Genomic DNA, 24,697 nt, shown 5'->3' with positions numbered 1-24,697 from the left:
CCCCTGGGCACTGCCACTTTGCCCCTTGGGCAGTGCCAGGGATCAGGCTGGCACTGCCAAGCTGGCAATACCCATGGGGCACCCCCGCTTACCCCTGACCTCCTGGGGGGGCCTCCATGGCCTTCATGTGGGGGGGTGGGGGAGACAATAGCAGGCCTAGAGACTTCAGTCCCAGGCCCATAAATGATATGGTAATGATAATTTGCATGATTCATTCAACTCTGCGCCGATTTCTAGCCAGAAACACATGCAGACCGTGGTGCCCAGTGGGGAGCCCGCTAAACAGCCTCCGCTGATGTCTCCCGGCCCGTTACACTGCTAGAGCAGCACAGTGGGATGGGAGAATCGCCCCCGATATATTTTTTTGAACCAATAAAGTTTGGATCCACAGACATTCAGGGCCCCTTCATTGGATGAAAAAAGGATGATATATTTTATATTTTTGTTTGTCTGCTTTAATGTTTTGAGATCAATGAGGTTCTGCTTAAAAAAAGCTTGCTATTTCTTGCAAACAAATCTTTTTCTAAATTATCTACGACAGAACAACTGACCCAAATGCAGTCACAAAAACTGGTGTTGGAACAAATAAAGTAATCAATTATTTAATAAAATGTGTGTTATTAAAAAAAATCTTATCAATAAATAATAATCAAAAGAAAACAATCCCCTGACAGACAGTCCTTAAAAAGTAAAAAATATCTACCTGATCACTTTATAACCCACTAGGGGGCAGGGGTTGCTACCTTTTTGTGCAGTGTTCCTGGCTTGGTAACCACTGTACCAGTCATTTTTAACAACAATATTAAGTTGCTCTGCCTCACTCCCATTTTCCAGTGGTCTGTCCAGGCCACAAGCCACGCAGGCAGTCTCCTTCCAGGCAGCCACCTGTGCCTCATGAGCAATTTGACAGAGTACATGCAGCAGTCACCCAGAAGTGACTTCCTTGTAGTTTTCTTCAACCAGCAACATTGAAGCAGATAATCTGGCCATCATTGTATTTGTGTTTGTGGGAGCTTGCTGTGCATTGGCTGCTGTGTTTCCTCAATTATACCAGTGACTACACTTCAAAATGTACTTCATTGGCTGTATGGTTCTTTGGGGCATCATGAAAGGTGATATATAAATGCAAGTATTGCTTTAATTATTTTCCCCTCTTCTGTTGGTCATCCCCTTCCCTCGTGATTCTTCTTTCATTTTGCAGTCACTCCCTTTCTCCTGATCTCCTTCCCCCTTCTGATCCTGTCCTGACCCTTTCCTGGTCATACCTGTCTTTCCCAATCACCTCTGCTCCAGGATTCACTCAGAAGTTGCTATTAATGACACAGTGGTCCAAAATTAAATAGCTCTTTGTTGGTGAGCTGCCTGGGGATTTGCAGTTCAGCAGCCCAAAGGCCCAATATATGTGTGCGCTTCAGGCCTACCCATTAGTGATTACTCCCTGCATCTCATTTGCTTTGGCATAATAGTGCAAACCGATTTCTATGCCCACCTGTTTTATGATCTTCAATTGCACTATTAAGAACATTGTTGAAAACCCTACAAGACATATGGAACATCTGAACTACTTGTGGGTTATAAAATAGGAATTATGTTAAAATAATAATGTCCAAATTTAATAATTATTTTATAATATGAAAACAAAAAACGTTGGAAAAACTCAGCAAGTCTGACAGCATCCAAGGAGAGAGATACAGATTTACCATTACAAGTCCACTATGACCCTTCTTTGGAATTGTAGAATTCTTAATGTTTGCTTAATTTGAATTGCTACCTTCCTGCTTAGTATTCAGCTCTATGCTGAATTAACACATTTCAAGTGGGATAACATTAGGATTTTGTATAATATACATTGAAAACACTGAACTAAGAAAGCGAAAATCAGCCTGGCTACTCGATCATTGTTTTTGTTTGATGACCCTTGCTAGAAAATGAACATCTCCAGTGTGGGTGGAAGAGGAGAAACCTCACCAGGTATAAATATATTGTAAATGGTTTCAAAAAGTCATATTTGCCACATTACTAAACAACAGGAAGTTTTTTTAAAGCAAAATACTGTGGATACTGGAATCTGAAACATAAATAGAAAATGCTGGAATATCTCAGCAGGTCTGATAGCTTCTGTGGAGAGAGAATAGAGCTAGACTTGAAACGTAGGCTCTATTCTCTCTCCACAAGTGCTGTCAGACTTGCTGAGATTTTCCAGCATTTTCTGTTTTTGTGTGAGGAAGTCTTCTTTATTTTAATGCCTTTTACACTGTTAAACTTCGTTTTAAAAATGTGCACCTCTGGATTAAACTTTTTAAAATAATTGATATGCCACAATGATAGACTGTTAACATTTCCCTACTGTGTTAAATGGAATACTGTACAAGAATGGATTTCTTTATTTCTTAATAGATGAACCCTTAAATTCAATTCTCCATCATGTGTGACCCATCACATGCATCTTTTCATGTGGCTATATATCTCTATTTACAGCTTAAAATTAGCACAAGAAATATAACCAGTGAGAATTAGTCAAGGAACAGGGGAAGGGGGTTAGAGGAGCTTGAATTCTTTCAGCCAAAGCGGCAGATAATCACCTGATATCATAGAAATGCCTGAAATTCTATGTGTGGAAGTTACAATCAGTGTTTACTGATGCTCTGTCCATTAGTTTGATACATACATTGATCACTTTTTCACTGAGGATCATAGATAAACCAAAAGTACATAAAATATAGATTGTACATCTCAGCAGGTCTGGCAGCATCTGTAAGGAGAGAAAAGAGCTGATGTTTCAAGTCCAGATGACCCTTTGTCAAAGCTTTGACTCAAAATGTCAGCTCTATATAATTTGCTTTTATGGAGATTGTACATGCATGTTTGGTAAGTAATACCCATAAAAATCACTTTGTCAGGTTCCCCTCATGAGAACAATGAACCATGAAAACGTTCAGACAATGGGGTTGAATGTGATGATGGAGGACATCACACCTTCCTATTGATATCAGTGTAATGAAATTTGCTTTTCTGATGTTGTTTGAGGGATAAATATTGGTGAGGACACCAGGTATAATTCTCTGCTCTTCTATGAAATAATGCCATGAGATCATTTATGTATACCTGATGAGGCAAACAGGACCTTGGTTTAATGTCTCATCCAAAAGATGGTCTCTGGCAGTATGTTACTCCCTCACTGGAGTGAGTGTCACTCTTGATATTTGTGTTCAAATCCCTGGAGTGAACCCACAAACTTCTGACTGCCAGCAACTGAGCCACAACTGGCATGTGGAAAATTGTGTCACATCCCTAGACTCATTATCCCTTTTCTGCTTGGTGGTGGCACAGTGGTTAGCACTGCTGCCTCACAGTGTCAGGGACTCAGGTTCAATTCCTGGCTTGGGTCACTGTCTGTGTGGAGTCTGCATGTTCTCCCCTTATCTGCGTGGGTTTCTTCCGGGTGCTCTTTCCTCCCACAGTCAAAACCAAAAGATGTGCTGGTTAGATAAATTCTCCCTCAGTGAACAGGCGCCGGAGTATGGTGACTAGGGGATTTTCACAGTAACTTCATTGCAGTGTTAATGTAAGCCTACTTGTGACTCTAATAAATAAACCTAAAAACTAATCCCAGAGAATCCCACGGCCCCATCAGGGGAACCAGTTCTCCCCACCCATGAGTTATTTTTAAAAATTTTAAATGAATAAGTTTCCAGAAAAATATTTTTTAAAATGACTTTAGAACCATGCTTTTACAATAATTACGTTGCTATTGTGAATCGATTTATTTCAATGACACTTCTGGTAGGATCGGGCTGAATGTCAGTGTGACAATGTCATGTAACCACACTGCCTGCACAATCCCCTCTCCATATTTCCTGTGTTCAAATATCTTTAGGATTGGTCCTCCTGTGATCCATATGTAAATCTAAGTAGGCGGGATTGGGTGTTGAATCGGTACAATATTGACAGTATACCAATGGTGTCAGCCCAACAGGAATGGCAGGGAGGAGTCAGGAAAATCAATGTCGCTCATCTGTATCCTCAATTTAAACAAACAAGGGCTGTGACTTGCAATAAATATATTCTCCAAACTTATTTTTAAAGCACAAATAATATTGACACATGATTTGATAGTTTGATACTTGATGGGTGGCAGGGTGGCACAGTAGCATTGCTGCCTCACAGTGCCAGAGCCCCAGATTCAATTCCGGCCTCAGGTGACTGCGAGGTGTTTGCATGTTCTTCCCATGTTTGTGTGGGTTTTCTCCGAGTGCTCGGTTTTCTCCCACAGTCCGAAGATTTGTGGGTTAGATTGATTGACCATGTTAAATTGCCCTAAGTGTCAGGGAGGTTAGCAGGGTAAATACGTGGGGTTACGGGGATAAGGCCTTGATGGGATTGTTGCCAGTGCAGGCTCAGTGGACCGAATGGCCTCCTTCTGCACTGTAGTGATTTTATGATGGTACTTATTTTTTGGAAATAATTTTATTGCCACAAGAGCTTATAGGAATTGAAGTAGCAGAGCACTATTAATACGGAAGATAAACAGAGAATATAAAACATAGTCACATATTTGAGAGAAATGCAAGGAGCCCATAAATGCATGTAAAACAAGCAGCTATCCAAGAAAAGCATTGTCAAAAGACAAAATAAGGAATGTGGCAAGCATAAGAGAAAAGGGAAAGGTTGTGGAAATAAGGAGATGAGACACACAAGACCATTGAGAGATATGATTATTAAAAGTTACTGTACTAGTGCTGCTAAAATCTAGAAGATCCATCTGTTTTGGTAATACAGAAATTAATACCTCCCAGGTACTAATCAGAGGAAAATCCAGTTGTCTAGAATTCCACAGACACTCTGTTTCCCTCTTTTATACTGACAACACTGAATCCCTTTCCATATTACAGGAGGTAAAACTCTTTCTTGACTGGTCCTGGGATCTGTTGGTAGTCTCTCTGTGTCACAATATCAAAAACCCTCTGCTCAGGTTCCCCTCTGGCCTGCACCATATTCGTACTGTTCCCATGACATCAACACATTGCAAATCTTAAATATTGTTATGATATCAAACTCATTTAATAGCAAGAGTTAAAATTTGAATAGTCTGAAAGTGTTCATAGGGTGTCACGGTGGCACAGTGGTTAGTACTGCTGCCTCACAGAGCCAGGGACCTGGGTTTGATTCCCAGCTTGGGTCACTGTCCGTGCGGAGTGTGCACGTTCTTCCCGTGTCTCCATGGGTTTCCTCCGGGTGCAGTCCCACAGTCCAAAAGACGTGCTGGTTAGGTGCATTGGCTGTATTTGATTTTTCCCCAGTGTACCTGAACAGGTGCTGGAGTGTGGAGATTAGGGGATTTTCACAGTAACTTCATTGCAGTGTTAATGTAAGCCTACTTGTTACACTAATAAATAAACTTTAAACTTTGCTATCTTGCAGTTAGACGTTCCTTATTATTGTGTTTTGGAGGTAGAACTTTTATTTCAGATGATTTGAAAAATTCCAACAGTTCTTTAAGGTCGCGACTGTAATCTTCAGCAATTTTGTCAACTGTCCCTACTTCGGGCTGGAGCTTGTGGTAGTTCAGGCAGCAACAGGCGCTAGGACCTCGCCGGCCCACGCTCTGGTGCAGTAGGTAAAGCGCTGACATTCCTCTCATTCCGATGTGAATGGGGCTGATTGTTGGTTTCTTGGTGCTGCTGCTCTCCGACTAAAGCCATTTTCTCTGCATTAGACTTGAGGTCAACCCGGCCCGTTGCCCCTTCTAGCTTTGGTCGAGATTTTGGGGGACGGGGGTGGGGAAAATTGGAAATTACATGGATTGGGGGCAGATTGCAATTTGCGGCAAACGCTGAGAAACTTCTTTCTTGGAGGAGGGAGCTGAAGGTAATAAGTTTAATGTGTCGAGTGGACAAAGTTTGTGGAAGGTGATGAAAGTTTAGAGAGTGTTGCTTGGTTCTGTGTGTTGCTCTGTGCTGTTGGCGGAGGGAGGGAGGGGGGGGGGGTGAGAGTTGTGCAGTGAGGAAATGTGGAGTTAGTGTGAGCTCCAGCACCGTGTTTTCCCCTCTGGCTGGCGGCTGATGAATGAGGAGCGCCCATGCGAGGAGGTGTCAGCTGCCAGATCACCGACATGTTTACAGTTAGCCTGCTTCTGAATACGCTTGTCACTCTCTCACATCCGTTAATATACCGCGATTAAGATCACAAAGGGACCGATAAAAAATCATTGCAAAAACAAGTGGGGAAAAGAGTCCAAAATGTGTGGCTTCCACTTGTAACATGAACTCTTTTTTATGTTTTGTCATTTTGTAGAATTCACTCCTAACCATGTAAATTTACATTAACTTAGTTCTTGTTTCAGTCTACTTATTGTTTTATTAATACTTCAGAATTGTAATTGGAGTTGGCCACATTTTAAGTTCTCCCGTTTGTAATTTTTTTCTAGAACTGAGAATGAGTTCAGACTTTGTACAAAGGCTGCTTGTGCCTGCCCCTGGCCCCTCACTCACTGCTTTGCCTCAGTTTTGTTTCTCACAGGAGATGGTGTTGAACCTTCTCATGGTAAAATAGTTCTAAAACACACTCCTTTTCTTTTCCAGCGGATGAAACTTTTTCATTTTCTACATTGTGTTCAGTCAAAGGTAAAGTTATTTTTTTGAAGCAATTCTCAGCTGTGACAGGCCTGTTCACAAGAAAGAAGAAACTGGGGGTGATTTTTCAGCTCGTGTGTAACCTGTGCGTAAAAAAAAACGGGGGAAAAATGTAATCCGCTAACTAGTCCTGTCCCCTGTTGTTTGACTGATCTTCAGGTGCACTTCAACCCTGGTAGCCAGAACCTGGCGGGAGTCTTATAAACACACATTGAAATAGGGGCCATTTTCCCCCTAACAGTCTGATTACAACAATTTCCTAATCTTTCCAACCATGGAGAGTATGGCAATGATACCCATTTCTAGCAGTACTGAGGGAACTTTAGCTGCTTGCAAGCTAAGCTGCACGAAGTTTTTAAAGACTTTTTCCATCTCCCTCCATTGTCACTGTCTCAGTCTGAATGTGACTGATTTTATTATTGTCACATGTATTGGGATACAATGAAATGTATTGTTTCTTGTGCGCTACACAAAGCATACAGTTCATAAAGTACACGGGAAAAGGAAAGGGGAAGAATATAGTGTTACAGTCATAGCTAGGGTGTAGAGAAAGATAAGCTAATTAAGCTTTAAAGGCATAGAACGAGAGAGTAAAAGATAGAATTAGAAGGTATGGTGGGGACAGCTCGCAAGAAGTTGCCTTGCTCTGGCGCCATCTTCACTGCTTGCAATCTGAGCATTCTATTTGAGCCTCTGCTGAATTTCTGAGGGTCCTTTTCCATCACCGAGATTGCTTGCTTCCACCTCCATCTGAAATAGTTGAGCCTGTATCTGCCTGCCTCAGCCCATCTGCTGTTAAAACCTGCGTCCCTACGTTTTATTACCTCGAGGCTTGACTATTTCAATGCTCTTCTGGTTGGTCTCTGCTTTTCCACCCCTGTAGAGTTCAGCTCATCCAGAATTGTGCTCTCCATATCCTAATTTGCACCAAGTCCCATGCTCAACATTTCTGCTCAATTATTACATTGGCTCTTGGATTACTAACATCTTGGTGATTTTTTTAAATTCATGATTTTGACCTTGGTCCTCTCCATCTCCGTTATGCAGTCCCACAACCCTCTTTGAGAACTGTCTGTTCCTCCTGGCCCCTTGTACATCCCAGAGTTATTTTACCTTACCATTGCTGGTCGTACCTTCATTCGCTCAGTGCTAAACTCTGCAATTCTCTCCCTCATCCACCTCTTTTACCTCTCTCCTCATTGACATATATTTCAAGGAATATCTTAAAATGAAACTTTTCGGAACCAATCTGAATATCTCCTCCTTTAGCTCGAATATCTCCTTTTTTGTCTAATTACAATTCTCGGAAGTGTTTTGGAATATTTCACCATGTCAAGGTGCTAAATAAATGCAAGTTTTTGTTATAACTATTTATAAAAGTTTTACATTGTGCAATCGTAATCTGCCAAACCAATGCTATTGGTTCTCTCTATCCAACACAAACACCACCTCCATATTGGTCAATGCCAATGGGAATGTTATTTTGTGTTGGCAGCTTGCCTATTGTGTCAATATGGGCGGCCCACAAAATTGTCAACTCTGTCTTTTCTGGATGGTTGCTGCCAATGGTCCTACCAACCATCCTGCACTCCACCATTACTCCTTCCCATTTACTGCCTACAAAAAGGTTCCTTGCAGTTTAAGTAGTTTTATAATTTCAAAAAACCCTGTGAAAATACCAAGTTTTTTACGCAACAGTTAAGAGGTGGTAGTGGTGTAGTGATATTGTTGCTGGACTAGTAATCCAGAGACCCAAGGTAATGCTTTGGGGACCCAGGTTCAATTCCCACCCAAGGCAGATAGTGAAAGTTGAATTCAATAAAAAATTAACGATAACCGTTAAATCATTGTTGATTGTCATAAAAACCCATCTGGTTCACTAATACCCTTTAGGGAAGGAAACTGCCATCCCTACCTGGCCTGGCCTACATGTGACTCCAACATGTGGCCAACTTGTGACAGCAACGTGGTTGACTCCTAATTGCCCTCAGGGATGGGCAATAAATGCTGGCCCAGCCAGCGACACCCACATTCTATGAACAAAAAAAAATTAAGTATCTTTTAAAGTGGATTTTTTTGTTATTGGTTTCTCCCTATATGGTCTTCTTTGCACGTGCCACATTTTTCATAGGAGATGATTCTCAAATTGCACATTTTGTACATTTTTAATTTGTTCCATTTGCAAATTATTAATTACAATGAGTATTGTACTGCCCCAAAATTTTGCTCCATACTAGATGGCTCAGCACAGTTCATCTGAGATCAGGAGCTCAATTTGGGGAGTCGTTAAACAATCTGTCTCTTATACTATTCCGTGGTACACTATGTAAAGCTATTTATATACTCCATCAACATGACGCCCGTTTTAATTGTTTTTGAGACTTTACTGCTATTTCCTGTCTGGAATCTCTTACAGGATTCATTTGAATCGCACCTTTCTCTATGACCTCTATCAGCACTGTTCACTAATTATGCACTAATGTTGGCCATTTGCTAAACCACACTAAAGAAGTCTCTGATACAGTCAGAACTGATAACTTCATGTTGCTCAATATCACAAATCTCTTTCAACATCTATTTTTATCTTCCTACCTGTACCTTGCTGTAAGAGGTCACCCAGTAAAATCCCATGATTCTAGCTTTGTCCAGTCTCTGTTGTGACAGTACAGGATTTCCCAGTAATTCAAAAGTATGAGCGTAATTCTGAGAAAACAAGGTGAAAGCTGTATCACCAGCTCTCCATTTGGATGCCATCTCCAAACACGACCCGTTAACCCCCTCGGAATAATGTTTATTATATGTTATAGAAACGTAGCAACATAGAAAATAGGGCCAAATGACCTCCTCCTGCTCCTTCGAGCCTGCTCCACCATTCATTATGATCATGGCTGATCATCCAATTCAATAGTCTGATCCTGCACTACTCCCATACCCTTTTAATCCCCTTTGCCTCAAGTACTATATCTAAGTGCTTCTTGAAAACATATGCTTTGGCCTCAACTACTTTCTGGGGTTGTGAATTCCACAGACTGACCATTCTCTGGGTAAATAAATTTCTCCTCATCTCTCTCCTAAACAATCTACCCTGTATCTCAGTGTGATCCCAGGTTCTGGACACCTTCACCATCAGGGGCATCCTTCTTGGATCTTCCCTGCTTAGTCCTGATAGAACTTTGAGGATTTCAAATGGTGGCACAGTGGTTAGCACTGCTGCCTCACAGCGCCAGGGACCCAGGTTCGATTCCCGGCTTGGGTCACTGTCTGTGCGGAGTCTGCACATTCTCCCCAGGTCTGCATGGGTTTCCTCCCACAATCCAAAAGACATGCTGGTTAGGTGCATTGGCCGTGCTAAATTCTCCCAAAGTGTAGCCAAACAGGCACCAGGGTGTGGCAACTAGGGGATTTTCACAGTCACCTCATTGCAGTGAGACACTAATAAATAAACTAAACTTTAAAAAATTCAAGAATTTTGAGGGAAAGGAATATTTTGGTCAGCATTTTACAGATGACTCAAAACCTGGATGTGTGGTGAGCTGGGAGGAGAGAGGCTGATGGAATGAGCAGTCATATGGCAGACGCAATTTAATGCAAAGAAGTGTGAAGTGATGCATTTTGGTAGGAAGACTGGGAAGAAGTAATATAAATAAAATAGAACTACTCTAAAGGAGCAGGAGCAGAAACAGCTGGGGGAATGTTTGCAAAAATTGGTGAAGGTAGCAGGGCAGATTGAGAAAGAATGAAAAGGTGCATGGGATTCTAAGCGTTACAAATAGTGGTATAGAGCTCAAAAGCAAGGAAGTTATGATAAAACTGTAGTTCAACTTCAACTGGAATTTTTGTCCCAATTCTGGGCACCCGCCTAAGGAAGGATGTAAAGATTCTGGAGAGGGTGCAGAAAGGATATGAACATTGTTCCAGAGATGAGGGGCTTAATTAACTAGGTAGACTGGAGAAGCTGGGCTTGTTCTTATTTAGAGAAGAGAAAATTGAGAGGAGTTGTGATAGAAACGTTCACAATTACATTGGCTCTGGACAGAGTAGATAGAGAAAAGCTGTTCCCAATGGCCAAAGGGCTGCGAATCAGAGAGCACTGATTTAAGATGATTGACAAAGAAGCAACACCAACATCAGGAAAAGTTTATATGCAATGAGTTAGGATCTGGAGTAAACTTCCTGAGAGTGTAACTGGGGAAGATTTAATCATGGCTTTCAAAAGTGGGAAGTGGGCCTAGCTAAATTGATCTTGTGGAGAGTTGGCATGGATTTGATGGGCTGAATGCCTTTCTTCTCTGCTGTAGAATTCTATGATTCTAACAAGCCCATCTCGTTTTCGATTTTACCCAACTGTCTTTCCACCATATTTTTCAATCTCCTCTTCATAAGCATATTTAGTTGCAACTCATTTATATTAAGCATTTTGTTTCCAGAAAAGCCCTTATTATTAAAAATAACACTTAACTGACTTTTCTTCCTGCTGCTAACCACCTAATTTTTAACTACTTTCCCCTGAAATTTGAAGTCTTCAGCATTCTAAACATTTCCGCCGGAAACCTCCAACCTTGTCCGTGGCTGCGATTCTCCAGTGCCGCTGCAGCGAATGGAGTTTTGGCTGAGCACCAAATTGTCATTCTCACTGGCAACAAGGGCATGGATGAACAAGATTGGTGAATCCCACTCCTTGTCTAGATCTTCAGTTAAATAGGAAAATACAAACTGTCCAGCCAGTTAGTACCATCTTATGTTCCTTAAAACCTTTGGAGGTTAACTGTGCATAAATGGTACTGACTAGTTTTATGGGGATCACATCTAACTCTAATGGATTGGTTAAACGTAGCCAAAGAATTATGTCTATAAAGGAGTAACCCTGGTCTAAACTGTTCCTGTAAAGTAATGGCTTTTTCTTCTTGTAATATATTGAGAAGGAATCGGAATATAGGCATTTATAAGACCAAAAGAGACTTTGATGTTTCATCTGACCAGTCCAAATCATCATTATTTTTCATATCCTTCAGGCTCTCTTTCTACTAAAAATCTATCTAGTTGCCCCTTGAACATAGTGACATAGTTTGCCATCACTGTTTCCCAGGGCAGTCTGTTCCATTTATTCAACATTTGTTGAATCTAAACTGTCTTCATCTTCCCTTTTTGGGCTTTATGTTCAGGCCCTAGTTGTAGAGTTCTTGATTATCCCAATAAAATTATTAGATTCCTTGGTTTACCCAAATGATTGTGGTAACTGAGTACATATGAGCTGTCAGGTCCTAGAGGAACAGACAAGTTAGGGGTTTGAAGGTATTGTATGTATTGGTAACAAACTATGCATTGGTAAATGCATTATTGCAGCAATTCCCAAGTTCTATCCACCACGGGATTCATCAGTGTTAAATTAGCAATTGAGTGAACTAGTATGAAAGATGTATCAATGGTAACTGAATCAGGTAGGGACCAAAATAAAATGCTGCATTTAGAATGCTTTAACTATCAAGTGCAAAATATTGAGTGCTAATTACTTAACAGTAACCTTTAATGCCCCATGGCAGCCATACACTTTTATCCACCATTTCTATTTAAATAAATAATCAATTGTGGGACCAAATATTTCTATAACACAGATTTCTACTGCGATGTGGTCTGCATATAATTCCATGTTCTTGATGGAAGAACTGACTCTCCTATTTGCACACCCACATCATTACTAATCAGTAAGCCCCGTCGCTAGTATTCGGTGATTCAGATCCAATATATAATGCAAACATTCATCTAGTCATCAGATTGAACCGCTACAGGGCAAGCCATTTTATCTGATGGATTTTCTTTTTAGCTGTAATGTGAATTAAAAGGATGCAAGCATAACTTTAAAATAATTGAGTTTATGTTTGCCTCCATTTTGCCTCAGCTCAGAGAATATTTTAAAATAATTTTTCCCACTTTGGTGGGATACATTACTTAAGTATGTTTGGGAATAATGAGAGTGATTCATATTGAAACAGCTGTTTCTGACGCAACCTATTGAAATTTAAATCTCCTCTTCAGAATAGATCTACAGTTTTGTTAGATAGGTTGTCCAGATGAAACTTTGTTCCCAGATTTCCAAATTAGAAGAATGCTATTTTCTCCAGCAATTTAGAAAGTTACAAAGCCAATGCAGAGAGTGGACATGGCAAATCCTTAATCCATAGAATAGAATCTCTATAGTGCAGAAAGAAGTCATCTGGCCCATTGGGTCTGCACCAACTCTCCAAAAGAGCATTCCACCCAGGCCCTCACGTTCACCCTATCCCCAAAACCCTGGATATTTACCATGACTAATCCACAAAATTTACATATCTTTAGACTATGGGAGGAAACTGGAGCACCTGGAGGAAACCCACGCAGACGTGGAGAGAATGTTCAAATTCCACGGTCACCTAAGGCTCGAAGTGAATCCAAGTCCCTGGCATTGTGAGGCAGCAGTGCTAACCACTGTGCCGCCATGCCATCTTCTTGCTTGCTCCAAAACCAATTTAAATTCAAATTGAATCCAATTCATGGTCCCCACAAAAGAGACATACTAGATCCAAGCTGACAACAACGGACATTACACCTGATCTCACACTTGATGTTAGCCAAAAGGCCAATCTCTCCAGCAATGATATCAGTTACAAATATTCACTGCAAATAAATAAATAGTTTCTTCCAAATTGCCAAGTATCACCTCCAGGTCCAGGCTGAGATAACAATATCTCTAGGAGAGAATTGTGAATGTGTGTTTCAAATTAATGCATCAATAAAGTTGTTTATTTGTCTGCACTATAACTGTACAAGTGAACATCTGCTGAAGTTATGTGGTGGGAACTAGCAGTTTCAGAAGATTAATTGCATGTATGAAAAATATATTAGTCACCAACAGGTACACACCCCTTGTTAGTGGGCTAAAGTATAAAGAAGTTGAGTATCTTAATGATCAATTATAATAGAAATAAATTGTAATATTATTTGTAAAGAGAATTATTGTGCAGTGGTCATTTGCAGAAGCAAAATTGTCAATACTGTTGGGTAATTGTATTTTTTTAAATTTCAATTTCCTGTTGGTGGAAAAACATGAGGGTAACTTTTCAATTTTGGTTTGGATGGAAAACTGGTGGTATTGTCAGAAATATAACCCACCTGAGATTCATCAAATATGGTGTCAAAGTTGAAAATTTAGCCCAACATATTTTAAAATGTCGTCTTGATGTGCAAAACCCAAACGGGATCCACTACTAAAAATATAATAGTGAATCATGAGTGGTGTTGATCACTTGTGAATCAGAGGTTACATTCCAAGGGGTGTGGTAGGGGTGCTGGCCACCGGAAATGGTGGGAGAGAGGATTGGGAGTGATGTATGTGGCATTTGCAGTGAAATAAATGTATAAGAGTGTGGTAAACCACTGTTAGCTTATTGCCTGTGTGTGTGACATGCCTGGACACGTCCCTGCCTGCCCTGCCCGGGACTCCTCTCCCCCGCCCCCCCCCCGGCCCCCCCCCCCCCTTCCCCCGGTCCAGGTATAAAGGCGACTGCTCCCCACCCCCCTGCCTCAGTCTGGACCAGTTCATCGGCATGGGTGTGCTCCAAGTCTTTTGCTAATAAAAGCCTATTTGTTCTTGCATACAAACTAGTCTTTGCTTAATTGATGGTGCATCAATTTTATTAACAAAAGTTTTGGGATGGAGCAGACACTGAAACCCGACAAACTCGAATTGGACCCTCAAGCTGTAGGAGCCTCTAACAGCTTCGATCACTGGCTGCGCTGTTTCGAAACTTTCCTCAACTCCTCCTCTGTCGTCCGGACCGAAACCGACAAGCTACACATGCTCCACGCCCGGGTAAGCGATCAAGTATTCTCGATGATTGGAGACGCTGAAACTTACAAGGATGCGATTGAACTTTTTAAAAGGCCAGTACAACAAACAGTCTAATGAAATCTACGCCAGACATCTTCTGGCTACTCGCAGACAACAGCGAGGAGAATCGGGTGATCAATTCCTGCGTGCGTTGCGAGCACTTGGCAGGGCCTGCAACTGCAAGGCCGTAACAGCCGCCCAAAACACTGAGGACTTAATCAAAGATGCCTATGTCACGGGTATCAGGTCAAACTATATCCGACAACGACTGGTGGAACAGGATGGGCTGGACCTACAAAAGACTGTGGCGCTTGCCGACTCGTTAGAGGTGGCCTTCCGTAATCTCGAGGCCTACACCCCCGACCATGGGGGCACATCGTGTACACCGCGGCCGCCGCCACCTCTGTACTCGGGAGGGCCGCAGGCCTACGCCACGCCACGTCCCACCAATGACCCGACCGCTGTGGCAGTCTCCGGAGGCCCGAAGTGCTACTTCTGCGGCCTGGGGAAGCACCCCCGACAACACTGCCCGGCGAAGGATGCGATCTGCTCCGGGTGTGGAAAGAAGGGCCATTACGTGAAGGTATGCAGAGCGAAATCGACCTCCAAGCCCAGTAGAGCCGCGTGCGACCCGCGGGGGCCGCCATCTTGGGTGCCAGTAGCCACGTGCGGGCTGCCATCTTGGATGCCGTCAGCCACGTGCGACTACTCGCAAAATCCAACGGTGGCTTCGATTACGCTGGACCAATCCAGGTCTCACCAACTCGCCAGGTCCATGATGGACATCAAGATAAACGGTTGCATTACAAACTGTTTATTTGACTGTGGGAGTACGGAGAGCTTTATTCACCCTAACACAGTGAGTCGCTATGCCCCTTCAGTACTGCCGATGAAGCAAACGATCTCCATGGCTTCAAAGTCCCACTCGGTGGATGTCCTCGGGTACTGCGTGGCGACCCTGACTGTACGGGGCACAGTGTACAAAAATGTCAGGCTCCTCGTGCTGTCACAACTCTGTGCTGCCGTACTCCTGGGGCTAGATTTCCTGAGTCACCTTCAGAGCGTCACCATGGGCCTTTTCCCACGCTCTCCGTTTGCAATCAGCAGTTCTTAGATCACCCACCGCGCGCCACCTGCAGCCTCTCGACCCTTAAAGTCGCCCCTCCCTCACTGTTTGAAAATCTCACCCCCGATTGCAAGCCCATCGCCACCAAGAGCAGACGGTACAGTGCTGGAGACAGAGCTTTTATCAGGTCCGAAGTGCAACGGCTCCTAGGGGAGGGGATCATTGAGGCCAGTACCAGCCCCTGGAGAGCCCAAGTAGTAGTTGTTAAAACTGGGGAGAAACATCGCATGGTCATTGACTACAGTCAGACCATTAACCGATACACGCAGCTGGACGCGTACCCTCTTACCCGCATATCTGACATGGTTAATCAGATTGCGCGATATCGGGTGTTCTCCACCATCAACTTAAAATCTGCATACCACCAGCTCCCTATCCGCCCGGAGGACCGCCAATATACTGCCTTCGAGGCGGATGGCCGCCTCTATCACTTCCTTAGGGTCCCCTTCGGCATCACCAACGGGATCTCGGTTTTCCAGCGTGAGATGGACCGAATGGCAGACCAGAACGGGCTGCAGGCCACCTTCCCGTACCTGGATAACATTACCATCTGTGGCCATGATCAGCAGGACCACGACACCAACCTCCACAGATTCCTCCACACCGCCACACTCCTAAATCTGACCTATAATGAGGAGAAGTGTGTGTATTCCGCACATACCGCCTCGCAATCCTTGGTTGTGTTGTGGAAAACGGGGTCATCGGCCCCGATCCCGACTGCATGCGTCCCCTCCTGGAACTCCCCCTCCCCACCAGCCTCAAAGCACTGAGGAGATGCCTGGGCTTCTTCTCATATTACGCCCAGTGGGTCCCCAATTATGCGAATAAAGCCCGTCCACTCATCAAATCCACCTCTTTTCCCCTGACGGCAGAGGCCCGCCTGGCCTTCGACCGCATCAAAGCAGACATCGTGAAGGCCACAATGCACGCTGTCGACGAATCCATCCCGTTCCAGGTGGAGAGCGATGCGTCTGACTTCGCCCTAGCCGCCACCCTTAACCAGGCGGGCAGACCCGTGGCCTTCTTCTCACGAACCTTCCAAGGCCCTGAAATTCGACACTCCTCTGTTGAAAAGGAGGCCCAAGCCATAGTGGAAACTGTACGGCACTGGCGCCACTACTTAGCTGGTAAACGATTCACCCTACTCACGGACCAACGGTCAGTTGCATTAATGTTTAATAACACGCAGCGGGGCAAGATCAAAAACGATAAAATACAATTACGACATCTTATACCGGCCCGGGAAGCTCAATGAGCCCCCAGACGCCCTGTCCCGAGGAATATGTGCCAGCGCACAAATGGACCAATTGCAGACTCTCTGCCACCTGGGGGTCACCAGGTTTTTTCACTTCATTAAAGCCCGTAACCTGCCCTACTCCATTGAGGAAGTCAGGTGTATAACCAGACACTGCCAGGTTTGCGCAGAGTGCAAGCCACACTTCTATCGGCCAGACAGAGCACACCTCATAAAAGCCACCCGCCCTTTCGAACGCCTAAGCATCGTCTTCAAAGGCCCCCTCCCCTCTTCTGACCGCAACATATACTTCCTCGACGTCATTGACGAATATTCACGTTTCCCCTTCGCTATTCCCTGCCCAGATATGACCTCGGCCACGGTCGTCAGGGCCCTGCACAGCCTCTTCACCCTGTTCGGTTTCCTTAGCTATATCCATAGCGACCGTGGATCCTCCTTTATGAGTGATGAGCTGCGACAGTACCTGCTCTCCAAAGGCATAGCCTCGAGTAGGACCACCAGCTACAACTCCAGGGGGAACGGACAGGTAGAGAGGAAGAACGCGACAGTCTGGAAGGCCATTTTACTAGCTCTGAGATCTAAAGGTCTTCCAGTCACCCGCTGGCAAGAGGTCCTCCCTGATGCACTACACTCGATTAGATCACTCCTTTGCACAGCTAACAATGCTACCCCTCATGAAAGAATGTTTGTTTTCCCCAGAAAGTCCTCCCCGGGACCTTACTACCGTCGTGGCTGACATCCCCAGGCCCTGTCCTGCTCCGGAAGCACGTGAGGACCCATAAGTCGGACCCCCTGGTCAAAAGGGTCCAACTCCTCCACGCCAACCCCCAATACGCCTATGTGGTGTACCCCGATGGGCAGGAGGACACGGTCTCTATTCGAGACCTGGCACCCGCAGGTGCCCCAGGGACCACTATGACCCACAACCCCACACCCCCAACGTTGTCCATACAGCACCAGGGCCACAGCATGCTCCCCTAGCCCCCGTATACAGCACGCCTGAGCCCCAGGAGCCGCCACCATGCACCCGACAATCTGGAGGGACTACAGATGACTCGAGCAACTATGACCTGGCGCCTGATCCAACACCGCGGCCACCTGAACCAACACCACAACCGCCACTATGGTGGTCGCAGCGGCAGATCAAGCCCCCAGAGAGACTAAATTTGTAATTCTGTAAATATCGTTCCACCCACCTCACCCCTGCTGGACTCTTTTTTAATAACAGGGGGTGAATGTGGTAAACCACTGTTAGCTTATTGCCTGTGTGTGTGAGACATGCCTGGACACGTCCCTGCCGGCCCTGCCCGGGACTCCTCCCCCCCGCTGGTCCAGGTATAAAGGTGACTGCTCCCCACCCCCCGCCTCAGTCTGGACCAGTTCATCGGCATGGGTGTGCTCCAAGTCTTTTGCTAATAAAAGCCTATTTGTTCTTGCATACAAACTAGTCTTTGCTTGATTGATGGTGCATCAAAGAGCAGAGAGTTTTTGACTGTCTTGGAAAGTATAATTTGTGCTGTGGGCCTCAACTTAGTTAGAACTGGATTGCTTAAAACACCATTGACAATGCCTCAAGCTCACTTCATGTTAGACATTGCAGTGACACTCTGGTTCACATTCTGAGTTCGAACTTGGGCATCAGAAACAGAGGAACAGTGTGGTGCACCAATGCGTCACCAACTTCTCCAAATCGCCTCTGTTACATTTTTTCTCGTAAGTTTCAAGCTAAATGCTCTGTATTATTCAGGGGCTCAGCCTGTGTGTCTTCAAGATTTGTATTACAGCTTTTTTATTGGTTTTTCTGCATCCAAAGAGCAAGATAAAATTTCAACCTAGAATAACCTTGCATCATTTCCTTTAAAATTCTAGCATACGATTCATCTGCACAAGATATTTTATTCTATAATTACTTCAGTCTTCACCAGTTACACGTTTCCTCTGCATCCCTCTGATATCATGGTCAGAGGATGCAACTGCTGCCACAATGTATTATCCTGAGAACTATAAGAACTGCATAGACAAAATGCAATGCTCTCATTTCCTTTTTGGATTTTTAGATATATTGCTTATTCTTAAGAGTTACAGCTTTAATACTTTAGAGATTCCTTTCCGACTGTAGAGATTCCTTTTACTTGTATCTGCATCTCTTTTAATCCATTAACTCTACTTCAGATATGTTAATGTGTCAATGGGGAATTGAACTGTAGCCAATCACAGTAACAATGCCTTGTGTCTGTCAGTGTCCACTTAAGAATTTCTCAGAGATGGAAAGCAGGAACACTGCTTCAACGTTTTTCTCTCTCCCCCCCCCCCCCCCCCCAACCCAAAGACACAGAGGACACTTTTAGTGCCTCTGTTACTCCCCTGGCTAACATCAGTAAACTCCATGGAGACTGTAGATCTAATATGGAACTTTCTTGGACTACACCTGATTGTTAATGATGGTTCATTTGCAAATCAAAGTGAAGATTGTCTACCATTTCTTTCCCTTGGCTAAACATAGGAAACACCAGATTATTTATTTTTTAGATTCTATTCTCCAAAGATATTGGAACTATTCTGCATTTTAAAAGGTGGCAGTTTCTGAAAAGTACTGCATTTATCAAAACTTTTGGACTAAAGTTCAGTATTTTGTCAACCATATTTGTGGAAGAGTTCTGGATTTCTATGCAAGATCTACCGCCATAGATTATTTATGCATAGAGTCTATTGCATAGCAACAAACCAACTAAGAACATAAGGAACCGGAGCAGGAGTAGGCATTTCAGCCCCCCAGGTTTGCTCCACTGTTCAATAAGATTATGGCTGATCTGATCGTCCTTAATTCCACCATCCAATCCAACTGGTCTATGCCTGCACTTATCTTCCACACTAGTTTCCTCTCACCCTTCTTCATCTAACTGTATCAGCACACCCTTCTATCTCTTCTCCCGCGTGCTGAACTAGCTTTTCCTTAAATGTTATTTACCTCAGTAGTAATAGTAAATTGGAATATTATTTAAATGGAGAAAAATTACATCGTGTGATTGTGCAGAGGGACCTGGGGGTCCTTGTGCACGAATCGCAAAAACTCAGTCTGCAGGTGCAGCAGGTGATCAAGAAGGCGAATGGAATGTTGGCCTTTATCGCGAGGGGGATAGAATATAAAAGCAGGGAGGTCTTGCTGCAACTGTACAAGGCACTGGTGAGGCCGCAACTGGAGTACTGTGTGCAGTTTTGGTCCCCTTATTTGCGAAAGGATATATTGGCCTTGGAGGGAGTGCAGAGAAGGTTCACCAGGTTGATAGCGGAGATGAGGGGTGTAGCTTATGAGGAAAGATTAAGCAGATTGGGTCTGTACTCGTTGGAGTTTAGAAGGATGAGGGGTGATCTTATAGAGACATATAAGATAATGAAGGGGCTGGATAGGGTAGAGGTGGAGAGATTCTTTCCACTTGGAAGGGAAACCAGAACTAGAGGGCACAGCCTCAAAATAAGGGGGGGTCGGTTCAGAATAGAGTTGAGGGGGAACTTCTTCTCTCAGAGGGTAGTGAATCTCTGGAATTCTCTGCCCATTGAAGTGGTGGAGGCTTCCTCGTTGAATATGTTTAAATCACGGGTAGATAGTTTTCCGATCAATAAGGGAATTAGGGGATATGGGGAGCAGCCGGGTAAGTGGAACTGATTCGCTTCAGATCAGCCATGATCTTGTTGAATGGCGGGGCAGGCTCGAAGGGCCAGATGGCCTACTCCTGCTCCTATTTCTTATGTTCTTATGTTCTTATGTTCTCAGCTACTCATGCGGCAGTTTGTTTCACATTCCTACCACTCCTTGGATAAACAAATTCCTTCCGAGTCCCCTATCGGACATATTCATGACTACCTTATATGTATGACCTCTAGTTTTGGACCCCTTACAAGTAAAACCATTTTATCTACAACTACCCACCATACCTTTCATAATTAGAGACCTCCATCAGGTCACCACCACTCAGCTTCTCTTTAGAGGAAAAATCCACAGCCTTTTCACCTTCCCTAATGAGGGTACTCTCAGTTCTTATACAATCCTTGTGAATCTTTTTTGCACCTGTTTCAAATATTGATTTTATATTGCAGCGACCAGAACAATACACCGTACACTCGAAGTGTGATCCAGGCAAGGTTCTAACCCAGTTTGACAGACTTGTCTGCTTTTCAGTGCTATCCTTCTGGAAATTAACCTTTTTTGAGTTGATTTATTATTGTCACATGTATTGGTATACAGTGAAAAGTATTGTTTCTTGCGCACTATACAGACAAAGCATACCGTACATAGAGAAAAAAAAGAGTGCAGAATGTAGTGTTACAGTCATAGCTAGGGTGTAGAGAAAGATCAACTTAATGCGAGGTAGGTCCATTCAAAAGTCTAATGGCAGCAGGGAAGAAGCTGTTTTTGAGTTGATTGGTTCATGCTCTCTGACTTTTGTATCATTTTCCCAATGGAAGGAGGTGGAAGAGGGTATGTCTGGGGTGTTTGATTATGCTGGCTGCTTTTCTGAGGCAGCAGGAAGTGTAGACAGTGTCAATGGACGGGAGGCTGGTTTGAGTGATGGACTGGGCTTCGTTCACGATCCTTTGTAATTTATTGCGGTCTTGGGCAGAACAGGAGCCATACCAAGCTGTGATACAACCAGAAAGAATGCTTTCTATGGTGCATCTGTAGAAGTTGGTGAGAGTTGTAGCAGACATGCCAAATTTCCTTAGTCTCCTGAGAAAGTAGAGGCATTGGTGGGCTTTCTTAACTATAGTGTCCGCATGGAGGGACCAAGACACCTAAAAACTTTATGCTTGGTTTGTTTTTATTATTTGGCCTTATTAACCTGAGCCAATTTATGCATCTGTAGCCAATTTATGCATCTGTATCCCTGGATCTTTTTGTTCTTCAACTCCACTATTGCTTAAAAAGACGTACTGTTGAAACTTTTCATCTTGCACTTATCAGGACAGAAACATGAATGCCAAATTTCAAAGGAAGCAACAATTTATACTGCATGAGAAGTGGGTGCTGATTGGTTGGCAAGTCAACTCTTATTGGTTGAGGTATGGTCAATAAGAATGCACGAGGGAATTAATGTTCCCATGCTTTTGTTCACCTCAAAAAGATGTAATGCCTGGATATATTCCTCTTGCCTGCAGAGGAAAAGTCTCTGCATGTGGAATATATGTAGCTTCAGGGCAGTTAAGTGAGCTTCATTATGAGCTTAAGTTGTTCCCTTTGAAATTTGGCATTCCTGTGTCTGTCCTGATGAGTGCAAGACAAAAAGCTTTGACAATGTCTCATTTCTTTACTCCATCTAGACATTATCCTAGCAGTAATTGGCTCCTTGTTATTCCTACCAAAATTAAAGTTAATTTGCCAGTTATGTGCCCATTCTGCAAGTTTATTAATGCCTTCTTGTTGCATTCTTCTTCATAGAATCATAGAATCCTACAATGCAGAAGGAAGCCATTTGGCCCATCGAGTCTGCCCCGACAGTCCCACCCAGGTCCTATCCCCATAACCCCTTGCATTTACCCTAGCTAGTTCCCCTGACACTAAGGGCAATTTAGCATAGCCAAAGCTCGCACATCTTTGGACTGTGGGAGGAAACCGGAGCACCCGGACGAAACCCACACAGACACGAGGAGAATGTACAAACTCCACACAGACAGTGACCCAAGCTGGGAATTGAACCCAAGTTCCTGGCGCTGTGAGGCAGCAGTGCTAACCACTGTGTCACTGTGCCGCCCCTAAATTATTTAATTATTTCCAATATTCCCAATGTAGTAGATTTGGACCGACTAATGTGTTGAAGTGATGATTTCAACCTGCATTTGCTTAAGTTGCAGATTCAGGATCATGCAGATGTGATATGTTGCTTATGTTTTCCAGTGACATCTTTCAGCAGTTGCTTGTGGAAATATATTGACAACTTAAATGGATACATTTGTACCAGACTTGAGTATTCTGTTCAAGTCTTAAATCTCAGCAACCATCTTCTTTAACTTGATTGCTGTTACCAGTTGATTCTGGATAAAATCTGTTTTCAGAAATAAGTACAGCTTTGTATTTAGTAACCTGAATATAAAAACAGAGAGAGACAAATGGGTCAAAACAAAAATGTATTCTTTTAACTATTGGAGTGTTATGAATAGGATTGTTTAAACAAAATAAGACAAATAGCCCAAATTGACAAATGGGTGTTGACATTTGTTGATACATCTGAGGAATTAACCCCAAATGTCAAATGCCAGGCTGTATATTAACATCATTCCTTGGCTTGAATGCCATTGCTTTGATGTCATTGTGTTAGTCCATGCTCGTACCTCATTGTACTCTTCAAATTATGCTGTGTTCAAAACACTAATGTTTGCACAGCATAACATCAACCCTTGTATTGAAGTGCTTTGTGCAAAATGAAAAATGAGATAAGAAATTACAAAAACTGCTAGCAGAGACGATGGAGGAGGAGGGTTTGATTTGCATCAGACAAGTGGATAACATGCACTTGAAGTTGAAGACTTTTCCAGAAACACACCTTTTTGAAAAGTCCCCTAAATATCAACGCAACTATCATATTCCCAGTTGTGTTGTGTGAATTGCATATGCAGTGTGGTAACTGTTCCAAATGAGCTAATTGCAGGCATCCATGTTAGTTGTAATTTTGTGCCAGATGTTAGTCTTGTGACTTTCTACAGTAATATGCACACAAATGGATATGCACTTTATATTTGGGTAAAAATATGATAGCCCAGAGTTACAGATATATACAGAACATGTACAACATGCTGTGTTTAAACATATAATTAAATGGAGCCTGAAAAGTAAAAGTGTGAAGTTAAAATGGATCTTGGAGGGGCAAACCTCAGAATTTGCACAACAAATTATCTGAATTTAGTGTATCTTATGTGGCTGTAAAATGAGCAACACACGCATTTTTCTTCTCAAGACTTTTACACTCCTGAAATGAAATGCTTTTTTTAGACATCTGTTCTTTAGCATTAAAGGCTTTCACAATCTGTTAACACTTTTGCTTTCCAGCTACATCTCCCATATGTCTTCAAACTGGATAAGCAATTCTCTATAAATGCTGAGAGGATTCCTTTCTTGAATTTCTGTTTGTACACTTCAGACATGAAATAATAATTCTCAAGTGTAGCATACTTTACAGTATCACCGACCATGCTATCAGGAGGATTGACACAAGAAAACCAAATGACTTTCCGCTTATCAATGTTGCTAGGTGACTAATTATTTGCTTTGTTCCATTTATTGTGAATGCCTAGTGATTGAAATGCTCAGATAAAACCATTAATGTCACTTCCCTCTTTTAAAATTTGTTATGAGATTTGATTTAATGAAACGGTGAGCCCCCAAGTTCAGTGAATAAGCGGACGTGTTGCTAATAACTAATTTCCCTGCCAATTCCAAAGTGCCGAGATGCTGTTCAGCCTCTGATTCACAACATTTCTACATTCAACTTTATTATTCTATTTTGTCGCTAGTGTTGCTCTCAACCTCATTTTGCTGCCTGCCTTCATCACGCTAGCCTTAATTGAAACTCTCACCCTTTTAGTTGGAAATCTCTCTGCTTCGCATTCTGTCTGAGCTCTAACATTGTTAGTGCAAGATCAACTTCTTTTGATTTGGATAGTTTGCAGGCATTACTGCTTCTCAGCAGCTAACTGTAGAACAATAATATTGCATTGTGATCTGATCTGGATATTCATGACTTTCCTGTGCTCTGACTTGTACATCTTCAATTTATTTTTTGAAGGTGAACCAGGAAAATATTTGATAAAATGCAGCCAGATATAAATCA

The 24,697-nt window shown here is 43.0% G+C and overlaps 1 protein-coding gene across 3 annotated transcripts in view; it reads left to right on the top strand.

Annotated features, from left to right (window-relative positions):
• amotl1 (angiomotin like 1) overlaps positions 1–24,697 on the top strand; it is a 133,877-nt gene that overhangs the window by 28,764 nt on the left and 80,416 nt on the right. The window contains exons 1-2 of one of the 3 annotated variants that reach the window (XM_078221793.1): positions 5,596–5,868; positions 6,582–6,623. The exons of 1 other annotated variant lie outside the window; for it this stretch is intronic. The gene's annotated coding sequence lies outside the window, so the exon portion shown is untranslated. Of the gene's footprint in view, positions 1–5,595; positions 5,869–6,581; positions 6,624–24,697 lie in introns of those variants that run through there. One more of the 3 variants, XM_078221792.1, reaches the window with a different exon arrangement.

This window comes from Mustelus asterias, chromosome 10 (assembly GCF_964213995.1).
Source record: "Mustelus asterias chromosome 10, sMusAst1.hap1.1, whole genome shotgun sequence".
NCBI lineage: Eukaryota > Metazoa > Chordata > Chondrichthyes > Carcharhiniformes > Triakidae > Mustelus > Mustelus asterias.
This window is presented reverse-complemented; position numbering and strand designations above follow the sequence as displayed.